This window comes from Triticum aestivum, chromosome 2A (assembly GCF_018294505.1).
Source record: "Triticum aestivum cultivar Chinese Spring chromosome 2A, IWGSC CS RefSeq v2.1, whole genome shotgun sequence".
Lineage (NCBI taxonomy): Eukaryota > Viridiplantae > Streptophyta > Magnoliopsida > Poales > Poaceae > Triticum > Triticum aestivum.
Window position 1 is genome coordinate 697,256,033 of NC_057797.1, and position 13,620 is coordinate 697,269,652.

Here is a 13,620-nt window from a genome sequence, read left to right on the forward strand (position 1 = left end):
CCGCTCGGGGACAAACATGCTGGTGTTGGTGTACTCGGTGATCGCCGCGACATGTTTGACAAGGGCGTCTTCTGCAGCCGCTAGCTTCAGCTGGGCCTCTGACCAAAGCATGGCCAACCGGTCTAGATCCAGCCCCGGGTACCATGCCTTGACGAACTCCAAGGCCTGGCGCGCCCCAGCGCGGGCCGAAGAGCCCTTCCAGGCCTCAAGACGACCAGCCGCGACCTCCAGCCAGTTGGATGTCAGGCCGGGGGTGCGCGGAGCCTGCATATCCGGCCAAAGGGTGGCAATCGCCTGGGCACCGACGCACTGGAGCCAGCGCAGCATCTAGTGAGCCGGCCGTAGGCGAGCCTCGATGCTCAGGACGTTCTCGTCAAGAGTCCGGGGGGCATCGGCGGCGATCTCTGTGCCCTTCGCCCTCCGACCTTCACGGTCAGCCTCGATGGCTTGGATGGCGGCCTGCAACTGCCCAGGGAAGAAGTCTGCACAGACACGGAGAAACGAAGAAGCAAGTCAAAAACCAGGAGTCGGCACGATCTAAGTCGGCAGCTCGAAGAAAGAAAATAAAGAGGATCACCATCAACGATGTCTTCAATCTCGTGGAAGCCGGAGGATAGCAGTGCCTCCTTGTCAGACCAGGAGGAGCGCTCGCTCGCGAACTCGGCCAAGAGGGCGGCCTCCGTCTCCTCCGCCTCCCTCTGCGACTTCACAAGAAGCTCCTTCTGCTCTGCCAACTGAGTGGCCAGCAGACCACGCTCTGTGGCGAGCTTGCTGTACTCCTCCCCTTTGGCACGGAGGGCGGAGTTGGCTTCGCTCAACTACTGTTGAAGAGCAGCGTTGGCTCCTAAAGGAAAGGAAGAAAGATAACAGTCGTCAATAAAGTAGGTCGTTGGGGAGATCCGGCCCGACTGCTCAGCAGTCGGCCCGAATCTCGGGGACTACAGCCCGCGGGTGCGCTAGCGCGCCCCTGCAGAGAAAAAAGGGGGGGACTTACTCCGGCTCTCCGCCAAGTCGGTGGTCCGCTTGCCCAACTCTTCAACGTTACGGTTGAAGGCAGTGATGCGGAGGTTGTGGTAATCCTGCGACAAGCATTTCAGACAAAAGTTAGTACCCAGAAGTTCATCAATTGGAGTTCCGGGCCGCCTTCTCAGCAGCCGGCCCGAAACTCAGGGACTACACCCAGTGGGTGCGCTGGCGCGCCCCCACAACGAGGAGCAAGAAAACAAAGACCAAAGGAAAAAAAAACATACTCGGACGGCTGCCCGTGATGCTAGGAACGCCTTGGTGCAACTCTGGAGAGCATCGCCCTCAGCACGGAGCTTCGCCTGGACGTCCAGGAGCACCCGGTTCAGCGGCCCTGTGCCACCTCCTCGCAGCCAGCCAACAGGTGCGGCGCTCGTCGCTTCGGCGTCTGGGGCCGCCGAGCTGGCGGTGCCGGCTTCCAGGGGGCGGGGTGCCGAAGTCGCCTTCTCCAGACGACGGCGCGCTGGCGAGCCGACTTCGAGGAGTAGCCTCGCCACGGCCTCGTCTTCGGTCGGCGGCACCGGAGGGTCCGCTGGCTGCTCACCTTGCGCGCCTTCAGACGGCGGCGGAAGCGGCGGCGGAACGTGCACGTCTGGAGTAGAGGGGTTGCTGCCTTCCCTCTCCTCGACGAGGTTCTCCCCGCCGGCTTCTCCGGTTGGCCCCGTGAACTCCGGAGGCGGCGACGCAGAGTTTAGCGGGGTGACAAGCAAGGCCGACTGGCGGCGTGCGGCTTCCTCAGCCTGTTGCTTCACCGCAGCAGCGGCTTCGGCCTCCGCTAGTTTTATCTTAGCGGAGGCCTCCGCCTTCTCCAGGTGGAGGGCCTCTTCTTCGTTGCGCCTCTCCTGCGCATTCCGCTCCGTCGCCTCCCGGAGGTCGGTAGCAGGGTCAATCCGCCGAGTGGTGGTGGACGTCTTTGCTGACCCCATGACGGAGGCGGCAGCGACCCACTCAAGAGAGAGGGGAGCACTGAAGAAAGAGGGACAAGTAGAGACTCAAACAAATCACGAAGAAAGAATAAAACTTTGAAGACAGAATACTTACACGGGGACCAACGACGGCTTCTTCACTTCCTTACGGAAGCGGAGGGCCTTCACGGCTGCCTCATCCCGCCGGGTCGCCGCAGCCGAGCCCTTGGGCTTCTTCGGCCGACTGCCGAACAAAGTCAGCACGACCCTGCACTTCTTCCCGCTGCCTGGAGCGCCCGGCGCGGCAGAAGAGCCCGCGCCAGGATGGCTGGCTCCTGGCCGATGGCGAGGGGTGACTTCTCCCTCGGCGCTGTCTTCAGGCCAGTCGGCGAAGGTAGCCGAGGGCCTAAAGTCGCCTGTTGTCCCTCCTCCTCCCTCGGCGTCGTCTTCCGGAGCCGCCACCCCCAGGTCGGGGTCATCAATGTCGCTCTCCGCCCGGTCGGCGATGAATTCACGGGCCGGCCCTGAGGTGTCGGCTGGTGGGTGAAGAAGGGGATTCTAACCAAAGCCGACTGGTCAAAACAAAACCCGGCAAGAAGAAGACAATGTAAAGAAAGGCGACTCACCACGGGCGGGGGGTTGGCGCGGGAGTACGGCTCCTTGCCAAATCGCCAGTCCTCCAGGAGCCTGCTGTCTGAGAGGTAGTTCACCATGAAGGCCACCTCTTCGTGAGGCATGTCCTTGGTGCACATCCGACTCGGGTCTCGGTGCCCGCTCATCTGGCATATCATGTGAGGGCGGCCTTGGAGTGGGAGAACTCGGCGCGAGACGAAGGCGGCCAGCAGGTCCGGACCAGTCAGACCCTCCGACTGCGTCATCACTCGGAGTCACGTGATGGTGCCAGTTCCCGCAGGCGTCAGCGACCTGGCCCGGTACGACCAGTTGGGCAGTCTCCCAGCCGGCGGGCCGGCTTCGAAAGCTGGTAGATTGACCCAGTCACCCCTCGTGGCGATGTTCCTGACATAGAAGTAGGACCTCTGCCACATCTTCACCGACTTTATCAGCGAGATGGAGGGGAAGGGGTTGTCGGCTCCCGACCTTCGCACGGCGATGAAGGCGCCGCATTGAGCCGGCACGCCTGCGGCCTGGGTGCCGAGCTTGGAGAAGAAGAACTCCCCCCAGAGCTCGAGGGTGGGGAGGACTCCGAGAAAGCCTTCACACAAGGCCACGAAGGCGGACAGCAGCACCACTGTGTTGGGGGTGAGGTGGTGTGGCTGGAGGCCGTAGAATTCCAAGAAAGACCAGAAGAAGCTCCTCGCCGGCAGCCCCAGCCCGCGCAGGCAGTGCGGGCGGAAGATGACCCGCTCTCCCTCCTGCGGGGCGGGGGAAATCTCCCCCTCTGGCGCAAGACACACCTGCACGCGATCCTCGCCGGGAAGCCGACGGGTCCGGCGGAGGAACTCGATGTGGTCTTCATGAACCTCGAAATCGTCCCAGGTACCGAAACGCTCTGGGGGAGGCGCGGCAGCGGAGGAAGAACTCATCGCGAGCTGTCACCACAGCGTTCGCCGGAGCTTGGGCATGCGGCGGAGCGAAGAAGAGGAGAGGAAGGAAGAGTGCGAGGAGCGGCAAGGAGGAAGAGAGCAAGGAGTAGTGGGAAGGAGGGGCGCACGTTCCCCCCTCTTCCTCCTACTTATAGCCCTGTGGGCTGCGAAGCCGAGGGGGCGGACGTGGGGATTTTCTGCGCCCACAACCCCACGACCCCCACGATCCACGTAAAGTTACTGCGCGCAGTAACTCCACGGGAATCCCAACCGTCCACTAGGGCTGCAGCGGATCTGCTCGGGCGCCGAGGCGCGGTAGTGGCGGGCCCCGCCTGTGGGCCTGTCCCGTCGCACGCGTGGGCTGGCAGGACGGCCTAGCCACGTGCCCTCACGTGACAGGCGAAGAACGGGTGGCGGCCTGGAGGCTTAGCTAGCACGCCACTTAAAATCCCGCCGCGACGTTCGAGATACCGAGCAAGACGAAATTGAGTAAAGTCCGAGTTGAGCAAATCCAACTCCTTCTAGGCGGCCCGGCAGAAGTCAATCAAGACCATGTGTTGAGCACCCGGAACGAGAAACTGCTGAGGCTTCTTGGCCGATCGTCTGTGGCGCCTCACCAGCTTCGGGGACTACTGTCGGAGTATTGGGCCACGGGTAGGCCAACCCGAGTCCCCTAACCTTTCAAGACATCGGGGCAGGCTGCGCCCCTCAAGACCCCAAGGCGAAGAGCCGTCTCTTGAGGAGTCGACGGCAGGGCGGCCGACTGCCCGCTCACGGCCGAGTTCCAAGGGACGACTTCCAGAGAAGCCGGCTTCGGGGAGTCGGCCGACGAGTCCAGCAAACCCATGACCTCATAAAAGGGGACGGGGCAGAGGCGTGGCTACAGTGAAGCCCACTCCCGCCCCTTACCAAGGGCAGGCATGGCCACAGCACGCCGTACCCGGGAAGATCTCCGTGCGGCGTGGCACTGTTGCCCGGCCGGCCCTAACATCAGCACCACAGTAACAAGTCATGCGCCCACGACGGCTTGCCTATACGGCCTGGAGGCAGCGGGGCCCACCAGTGAGAGAGACCTCGGGAGACGGCGGGAGAACCGCCAGTCGAACCCGTCGGGAGTCGGCCGAGCCCTCCCCCAGGGCCCACGCGCCATTAATCAAGATGAGATGGGGAGTGGCCACAGTGATCGCCCGCCAGGCGGCGGGGCTATTGCCACGACCCCATGACCAAGCCTGCATCATCAAAAGCACGGCTATAGTAATCAGTGGACGGCAAGACCCGCCCGCGGCAGACGCGGCCTGTCGACTCCGTACTAGTCCAGTCGGCGGGCCCCAGCAGTCGGCGGAGAAGTCGGAGGTCGGAGGCACTGACGGCTGGGCCCACGCCCAATCGAATTACCATTGTACCCCTGGGGGTAGGCCTATATAAACCCCCAAGGCACCCCTGCAAAGGGGTTGGATGCCAGTAGTTCTAGACCATACAGATAGAAGGAGAGACCTAGCCTTGCCCTCTTCTACCACCCGAAACAGCTCAAGGAGCAACCGTGTAAACACTTGGCCATAGTGATCATGCGGAGACCCCGTAGAGCAGCAGTAGGGGTGTTATCTCCCCGGAGAGCCCCGAAGCTGGGTAAGATTCGCCGGCGTGCATGCCTTTGCCTCATCCCGTTTCCAGGCACCGTCGACGTTCTACTCGCCCCAACCATGATAAGCCATCCATTGGCATATGTCGCACCAAACCCCCGACACTAGTGCTTTCTGAAGTGCTCTCAATTTTATATATTCTTTTGTCGGCACGTTTATATGCATTGGTGGCAATCTTTGATGCCAAGTGTTTGTAATTCACGGTCACGTTGTGCTTTATTATCACCGGTAGCGAACTTTGATTCCCAGTGGATGTAATATGTCATAATTTCTTTATTGTATAGTCTAGGTTTATTCTTTGGTCGCTATGCTGTAATTTAGGCCGGAAGGTTCAGTGGATCTCAGTTTTTGTCGGTCTTCAGGCCGGCCCGTTACTCATATGGGCCAAAAAGTGGCCAATTGGGCCAGCGAATACCATGGGCTTTGAACAAGCTAAAATCTAGATTGGGCTAGCGTTGAGCCGAAAAATTCACGGGCCAATACAGGCCGAAACTACCTAAGGCCCATGTTGGGCCCAAATAGGACGAGAAGTTAACAGGCCAAAATATATCTCGGGCCTGTTTGGCCTAATAAATTATGGGCTTTAAGCAGGCTGGTATCCACGCGGGCCATAGGCCCAAAAGTGTCACGGGCCATTATCAGATGGGCTGTAAGCAGGCCGAATTCAACGTGGGCTATAATTTGGCCCAACGGTTACATGGGCCATTAACAGGCCGATAAGCCAGTTGGGCCAAAATTTATCCACGAAGACTACGGGCCGTTAAGAGGCCGAAAGTTACTTCGGACAAGAAATAGCCTAGTTTCTGCATGGGCTATTAAATGGCCTAAAGTTAAACCGGGCCGACAACATCCCAGATGCACCACGGGCCGCTAACAGACCGAAACTATTATAGGGCTGAACTGGTAAACGAGCACTTAAGAGGCTGAAATAGAAACCTGTCTTAGAATGGGCCCAAAAGTACAGTGTCCTGTTAATGGGCCTGATCCGATATGGGCCGTAATTTGGCCCAAAACTTGGTAGGCTGTGAACGGGCCTGATCTGGTATGGGCCTCAATTTAACCCAAAACATGGCAGACTGTTAACGGGCCAGCCCACTAGTGTGTGAAAAAACATGGTGGGCCTTTAGCTGGGCCAGCCTTTTCATCGGAATGGGCCTTTGTTGGGTCGTGCCATGTGTCGACGTATTATAGGTGCCTCCTGTCCAATGAGTGGATGACATCTGTCCCAATGGTGAACCAACACGTGTTCCCTCCGGCTAATGAGAAATTTACACGTGGAAAAATCCCCATTGGTCCCGGCTATTAATGGGTTATCGGATCCAAAACCGGACCTGATAGCTTAACGGCGATCCATTACGGTTGATGCCACGTGTCGGTCACCCTTGACGAAAGCACTTCTATGACGAGCGATTTATCGTCATGGAAGTGGACACTTCTGTGATAATAATTTTGGTAATGTCAGGGAACACTTCTACGACAACACAGTTATGACTATCTTGAATTTGTCATAAAATCATCATGGATGTACATGCATGACAGAAAATGTGACCTACTGTGACAAACATGTATCATCATGGAAGTGTATTTTTTGTAGTGACATGGTGATGTGAACTACATTATTGAATCTAGTGCAAGTGAGAGACTGAAGGAAATGTGCCCTAGAGGCAATAATAAAGTTGTTATTTTATATTTACTTATTCATGATAAAGGTTTATTATTCATGCTAGAATTGTATTAATCGGAAACCTTAATGCACGTGTGAATACATAAACAAACACCGTGTCCCTAGTGAGCCTCTACTAGACTAGCTCGTTGGTCAAAGAAGGTTAACGGTTTCCTAACTATAGACATGTGTTGTCATTTGATAACTGGATCACACCATTGGGGGAATGATGTGATGGACAAGACCCATCCATTAGCTTAGCATAATGATCGTTCAGTTTTATTGCTATTGCTTTCTTCATGTCAAATACATATTCCTTCGACTATGAGATTATGAAACTCCCGAATACCGGAGGAATACCTGTGTGCTATCAAATGTCACAATGTAACTGGGTGATCATAAAGATGCTCTACGAGTATCTCTGAAGGTGTTTGTTGACTTGGTATAGATCGAGATTAGGATTTGTCACTCTGAGTATCGGAGAGGTATCTCTGGGCCCTCTCGATAATACACATCATAAGTTTGCAAGCAAATGACTAAGGAGTTAGTCACACGGTTATGTATTATGGAATGAGTAAAGAGACTTGCCGGTAATGAGATTGAAGTAGGTATAGAGATACCGACAATCGAATCTCGGGCAAGTAACATACTGACAGATAAAGGAAATTATGTATGTTGTCATAAAGGTTCAACCGATAAAAGATCTTCGTGGAATATGTAGGAATCAATATGGGCATCCAGGTCCCGCTATTGGTTATTGACCGGAGAGGTGTCTCGGTCATGACTAGATAATTCTCGAACCCGTAGGGTCGCACACTTAATGTTCGTTGACGCTAGAGTAGTATTGGGATATTTGATGAGTGGTAACAAAATGTCGTTCGGAGTCCCGGATGAGATCCCGGACGTCACAAGGAGTCTTAGAATGGTCGAGAGGTAAAGATTTATATATGGGAAGTCATATTTTGGGTTCCGAAAAAAGTGCAGTTTTTTCGGTATTGTACCAGGAAGCTTCTAGAAGGTTCCATAGGATTCCAGAGGGGTCCGTAAGTCCACAAGTGGTCCACCATGACCCAAGGGCTAGCATGGGCTGCGGGGAGGTGCCCTGGCCTTATTGGGCTAGGCGCACTGATATGTCTCCAACGTATCTCTAATTTTTATTGCTCCATGTTGTTATATTATCATTCTTGGATGTTTTATAATCATTTTATATCATTTTTTGTACTAACCTATTGACATAGTGCCATGTGCCAGTTGTTTTTGCAAGTTTTTTACATCGCAGGAAATCAATACCAAACGGAGTCCAAACGCAGGGAAACTTTTTATGGATTTTTTATGGACCAGAAGACACCAAATGGGCCGGAGAAGCACCTGGGGGTGCCCTTAGGGGAGCACAACCCACCAAGACATGTCTGGGCCCCAGGTGCGCCATTGTGGATTGTGCCCACCTCGGTGGCCTCCCGAACCGCCTCTTTGCTGTGTAAATACCCCAATATTCTAGTAACCCTTGGGGAGTCGATGAAAATCAATTCCAGTCACCGCAAGTTCCAGAAACACCAGATCCAATCTAGACACCATCACGGAGGGGTTCATCATGTCCATTGGTGCCTCTCCGATGATGTGTGAGCAGTTCTTTGTAAACCTTCGGTTCCGTAGTTAGTAGCTAGATGGCTTCCTCTCTCTCGTTTGATTCTCAATACAGTGGTCTCTTGGAGATCCATATGATGTAACTCTTTTTGTGATGTGTTTGTTGGGATCTGATGAACTTTGAGTTTATGATCAGATCTATCTTTTTATCCATGAAAGTTATTTGAGTATTCTTTGATCTCTTATATGCATGATTATTTATAGCCTCGTATTTGTTCTCTGATATTTGGGTTTTGTTTGGCCGACTTGATCTATTTATCTTGCAATGGGAAGAGGTGCTTTGTGATGGGTTCGATCTTATGGTGCTTGATCCCAGTGACAAAAGGGGAACCGACACATATGTATCATTGCCATTAAGCATAACAAGATGGGGTGTATTTCTCACATAAATAGATCTTGTCTACATCATGTCATCGTTCTTATTGCATTACTCCGTTTCTCCATGAACTTAATACACTAGACGCATGCTAGACAGCGGTCGATGTGTAGAGTAATAGTAGTAGATGCAGGCAGGAGTTGGTCTACTAATCTTGGACGTGATGCCTATATAATGATCATTGCCCGGATAACATCATAATTATTTGAAGTTCTATCAATTTCCCAACAGTAATTCGTTTACCCGCCGTTTGCTATTTTTTTCGAGAGAAGCCACTAGTGAAACCTACACCCTCCGGTCTCTTCTTTATCATGTTTGCCTTTGCGATCTATTTTCATTTGATTTTATTTTCAAATCTATTAAACCAAAAATACAAAAATACCTTGCTGCACTTTATTTTATTCGAGATCTGTTTATCCCATCTATCATATTTTTATCACGTATGTTTGCTAATTTCTGGCGCCGTTACCTGAAAGGGATTGACAACCCCTTTAACATGTCGGGTTGTGAGTATTTGTTATTTGTGTGCAGGTGCCGTTCACGTAGTGTTGCATGGTTCTCCTACTAGTTCGATAATCTGCATCTCATCACTGAGGGAAATACCTACCGTTGTCGTGCTGCATCATCCCTTCCTCTTTGTGGAAATACCGACGTAGTTCAAGCAAACATCAAAAGGAATTTCTGGCGCCGTTGCTGGGGAGACATCATCAGCATCTACCAAGTTCCTAATCACAAATATCATCTCCTTGCAATTTACATTATTTGCCATTTGCCTCTCGTTTTCCTCTCCCCCACTTCACAAAAATTTGCTGTTTTATTCGGCCTCTTTTTCGTTTGTCGTTTTCTCGTCAAATCTATCTTCTTGTTTGCTACTTTTGTCATTATGGATAGTTCTTCCTCTATTGCGTGCACTCCCGAGAACAAGGTTCTCAACTTTAAACAAAGGGGAGGAGAGAACTTAATAGATGCTTGGTATAGGATTTGCAATACTCATAATAGATCTATCCGTAAACAATCTATTGTAGTTCTTATTCGTTGTTTTTTTTGTGGGCATCACCACTTGGTATATATTCGTCCTTGATACGATTACCGGTGGAAATTTATTGATGTGTCCCTCCCTTGATGCTTTTAATGCTATGGGAAATTTAGTAGGCTCACCACCTCTTATGATTAATGAAATAACTTTAACTCTTGAGCATGTCATGGAAGGACTTGATGCTATTGAAAAGAAAATGCTTACTGAAGAGCATATTCAAGACCTAGATAAAAAGATGCATAATTTTGCTACTAAAATTGTGTCAAAAGCAGGAGAAGTTTTTAAGTTGTTAAAAGAAAATAGGACTGTAATTCATGAAAGAATTGAAGAAAGTCCGTCTCGGATTGATAAATTGGAAGAAATCTTTAGTTATCTACGCACGGATTTTGCTTCCGCTAAAACTATGGAAAAACTCCCGGAAAGATTGGAAAGATTACTCAAGTTACTAAGAACAAGGGTGCAACTTCTAGTAATAATAGTAAAGAGGATCTTAAGATGATTAGTATTCACCCGGATGAGTCATGTTGATGAGTAATTATGGTTTAGTAAGAATATTGGTGTTAAGGTTTGTGATTCCCTATGCAAGCACAAAAGTAAATAGTTATGCAATGAAATTGCATCCTACTTGTGGTGCATTATTTGGTGTTAATTATGCTTAATGCTCGCTTATGAGCTTTTTCGTTTCTTGGGTGGTCGCTTCCCAATCTTTTGCTAGCCTTCATTTTGCACTAACTATGATCAATACTTGTGCATCCAAAATCCTTTAAACCAGTTTTGCCACATGAGTCCACCATACCTACCTATATGTGGTATTTCCGTGCCGTTCTAAGCAAATTTGTATGAGCCATCTCTAATTTTCAAAATAAATTTCTCTTTCATGTGCTCGTACTGCTCATGAAACGGTAGGGGGTGGCTAATATATTTCCATGCTAGATATGCTATTCTCACGATGAGTGTTTATTCACTTGTCATTGCACGAGAGTAAGACAAAGATATTAGGGATGCCCAGTCCCGAAATGAAAAATGAATTTACTTTATGTTGTCAAATAATAAATTCCTTGGAAAGTGCTGGTATGGAAGGCACCCGTGGATACGGCTAGCCATGGAAAGTGAAAGTATGGTTGAAAAAGGAATACACTTTAATTTCTGTCTAGGAACAGCCTATGATATATCTACCATGGAAAGTATTGGGAACTACTCGATCGTTCTCATTGACAAGAAAAGAATGCCTCCCAAAATGTTTTTATCTCTATCTTTTCCGCTTTGAGCTCTAGCACTCTACAAATTCCCACTTCGCTCCGCGGAGGGCCTTTCTTTTACTTTATGCAATTTTTATTTTTAATTTGTGTCTCCATCTTCTCTTATAAAGCACCAACTAGGGGGCACTATGATCGTACTTGAGCATTGGGTGTAGCTAATATGCGAGTGCATTTCATGAATGGATCAATGATTGAGTATAATGGGCTAGGGATAACATATTCTAGCGTTGATATTTTGAAAGACATGGTTGATTGTTGATATGCTTGGGCATTTAATTCTCATGTCAAAACTAAACTATTGCTTTGAACCATATAAAAGTCCAAATGTCCATTCTACAAAGAAAGGAATATGAGCTGAACATGTTAGGCAGCATTCCACATCAAAAATTCTGTTTTTATCATTTACCTACTCGAGGACGAGCAGGAATTAAGCTTGGGGATGCTGACACGTCTCCAATGTATCTATAATTTTTTATTGTTTCATGTTATTATATTATCATTCTTGGATGTTTTATGATCATTTTATATCATTTTTTGGTACTAACCTATTGACATAATGTCAAGTGCCAGTTGCTGTTTTTTGCATGTTTTTTACATCGCAGGAAATCAATACCAAACGGAGTCCAAATGCAGTGAAACTTTTTGTGGATTTTTTGTGGACCAAAAGACACCCAATGGGCTGGAGAAGCGCCTGGGGGTGCCCCGAGGGGGCACAACCCACCAGGGCGCTACCCCAGTGTTCCAGAAACCCTAGGGATGTTGACAGAAATCAATTCCATCTGCCGCAAGTTCCAGAAACACCAGATCCAATCTAGACACCATCAGGAAGGGCTTCATCATGTCCATTGGTGCCTCTCCGATGATGCGTGAGTAGTTCTTTGTAGACCTTTGGGTCCATAGTTAGTAGCTAGATGGCTTCCTCTCTCTCGTTTGATTCTCAATACAATGGTCTCTTGGAGATCCATATGATGTAATTCTTTTTGCAGTGCGTTTGTTGGGATCCGAGACTTTGATTTTATGATCAAATCTTTCTTTTTTATCCATGAAAGTTATTTGAGTCTTCTTTGATCTCTTATATGCATGATTGCTTATAGACTCGTATTTATTCTCCGATATTTGGGTTTTGTTTGGCGAACTTGATCTATTTATATTGCAATGGCAAGAGGTGCTTTGTGATGAGTTTGATCTTACTATGCTTGATCCCAGTGACAAAAGGGGAACCGACATGTATGTATCGTTGCCATTAAGGATAAAAAGACGGGGTCTATTTCTACATAAATATATCTTGTCTACATCATGTCATCATTCTTATTGCATTACTCCATTTCTCCATGAACTTAATACACTAGATGCATGCTGGATAGCGGTCGATGTGTGGAGTAATTGTAGTAGATCCAGGCAAGAGTCGGTCTACTAATCTTGGACGTTATGCCTATATAATGATCATTGCCTAGATATCATCATGATTATATTTGAAGTTCTATCAATTTGCCAATAGTAATTCGTTTACCCACCATTTGTTATTTTTCTCGAGAGAAGCCACTAGTGAAACCTACAACCCCTGGGTCTCTTCTTTATCATATTTGCCTTTGCGATCTGTTTTCATTTGCTTTTATTTTTAGATCTATTAAACCAAAAATACAAAAAATACCTTGCTGCACTTTATTTTATTCGAGATCTATTTATCCCATCTATCATATTTTTATCACATCTGTTTGCCAATTTCTGGCACCTTTACCCGAAAGGGATTGACAACCCCTTTAATACGTCGGGTTGAGAGTATTTGTTATTTGTGTGCAGGTGTCGTTCACATATTGTTCCGTGGTTCTCCTACTGGTTCGATAACCTTGGTTTCATCAATGTGGGAAATACCTACCATTGTTGTGCTGCATGATAACCCACAAGTATAGGGGATCGCAACAGTTTTCGAGGGTGGAGTGTTCAACCCAAATTTATTGATTCGACCCAAGGGGAGCCAAAGAATACTCTTGAGTATTAGCAGCTGAGTTGTCAATTCAACCACACCTGAAAGACTTAAGATCTACAACAAAGTATTTAGTAGCAAAGTAATATGGAACTAACGGTAACAGTAGCAAAAGTAACAATAGAAGTTTTGTAGCAATCATAACAGTGGCAACGGAAAAGTAACTTAGCAGAGATTAATATGCGAAAAGCTCGTAGGAAATGGATCAATGATGGGTAATTATGTCGGATGGCATTCATCATTCAACGATTATAACATAGGGTGACACAGAACTAGCTCCAATTCATCAATATAATGTAGGCATGTATTCAAAATATAGTCGTCATATGTGCTTATGGAAAAGAACTTGCATGACATATTTGTCCTACCCTCCCGTGGCTGCGGGGTCCTATTGGAAATTAAGGGATATTAAGGCCTCTTTTTAGTAGAGTACCAGAACAAAGCATTAGCACTTAGTCAATACATGAACTCCTCAAACTACGGTCATCACCGGGAGTGGTCTTGACTATTGTCACTCCGGGGTTGCCGGATCATAACACGTAGTAG